Source organism: Chrysochloris asiatica, unplaced genomic scaffold (genome assembly GCF_000296735.1).
Source record: "Chrysochloris asiatica unplaced genomic scaffold, ChrAsi1.0 scaffold00321, whole genome shotgun sequence".
NCBI lineage: Eukaryota > Metazoa > Chordata > Mammalia > Afrosoricida > Chrysochloridae > Chrysochloris > Chrysochloris asiatica.
The window spans coordinates 2,813,087-2,814,909 of NW_006408839.1; positions in this window are offsets into that span (position 1 = coordinate 2,813,087).

Here is a 1,823-nt window from a genome sequence, read left to right on the forward strand (position 1 = left end):
CAGAGGTTCAAGCCAATTTCAGAAGAGGACATGGAATGGGGAATGTCATTGCTGATGTCAGTTGTATCTTGGTTGAAAGCAGAGAATATCAGAAAGATGCTTACCTGTGCTTTATTGACTACACAAGGCCTTTGATTGTGTGGATCATGTTAAGCTATGGACAACATTGTGATGTATAAGTATTCTGGTCCACTTAATTGTGCTCATGAGGAACCAAGAGGCAGTTGTTCAAACAGAACATGGGAACACTGAATGGTTTAAATTAGGAAAGGTGTGTGACATGGTTGTATTCTTTCACCATACTTATTCAATCTGCATGTTGAAAAAAATAATCAGAGAAGCTGGATTATATGAAGAAAAACGTAGCATCAGGATTGGAGGAAGGCTCATTAATAAACTTTAATATGCAGATGATACAACCTTGCTTGCTGACAGTAAAGAGGACTTAAAATCTTTACTTATGAAGATCAGAGACCATAGCCTTCAGTATGGGTTGCATCTCAATGTAAAGAAAACAGAAATCCTCACCAATGAGCCAAAAAATAACATCCATATAACTGGAGAAAAGACTGAAATTGTCAATGACTTCATTTTGCTGGGATCAGCATCAACGCTTATCGAAGCAGCAGTCAAGGACTCAAATGGCATATTATGTTAGGCAAATCTGCTGCACAAGACCTTTTAAGTGTTGAAGAGCAAATATGTCAGTTTGAGTACTAATGTGTGCCTGACTCTATCCATGATATTTTTTAAAAAACCTCATATGCATCCTAAAGTTGAATGGTGAGTAAGGAAGACTGTAGAATTGATGCATTTGAGTTATGGTGTTGGAGGAGAATATTAAAAGTACGATGTGCTGCCAAAAGAACCAACAGATCTATGTTGGAAGAAGTACAGTCAGAGTGCTCCTTAGAACCCAGGATGGGCAGACTTAGTCTCTCATATCTCAGACATATTGTCAGGAGGGACAAAACCCTGGAGAAGGATATCATCTTTGTAAAGTGGAGGTCAGAGAAAAAGAGGAAGACCCCCAGAGCGTTGGATTGGCATAGTGGTGGCAGCGATAGTTTCACATGTAGACCCATGCCAACTCAGGTGATGTGGAGAGCCATATACAAGAAGCTGGAGGATGGCAGAATCATGATGAAGACAGGTGAAGACACAGAGAAGTATGAGGAGCTAAAGAAGATATAGGTGAAGAGTGTCATATACACAACCTTGAAACAACAGTGCACTGTGGGTGGATACATGTACAGAGACCTAGGTTGAATTGGTATGGGAGGGAGAATGGAAGAATACCCAGAGATATATAAGGATTTAAAAGAGGCTATTTGTACATGGCTATTTGTACCTTTGCTGCAATGCAACTATGACCGTGATGGAGCATGTTGTTGTTGTTGTTCAGTGCCGTCAAGTCGATCCCAACTTATGGTGACCTTGTATAGGGTTTCCGAGGAACAACTCGTGGATTTGAACTGACGACTTTGTAGTACAAACTCCAGTGCTGATCCTACAGCACCACACTAGGATCATACAGTGGGTAAAATGATGAAAACATCTTAGATATTATCAAATATCTTAAGGCAATGAGTTGTTGGGCCTGAGGGCTAAGAACCATAATCTCCAGGAACACCATGGTCAATTGTCATAACATAGTCTACAAGGATAACGTTCTATATCCTACTCAGGCTAGTAACATCTGTGATCTTAAAAGCTCATGAGTGGCAACCTAAGGAGCAACAATTGGTCTCACTATATGTAAAATAAGAATGGTGATGAAAATTGAAGATGCTTAGAATCAAGTTTTTGTTGTTGTTGTTGTT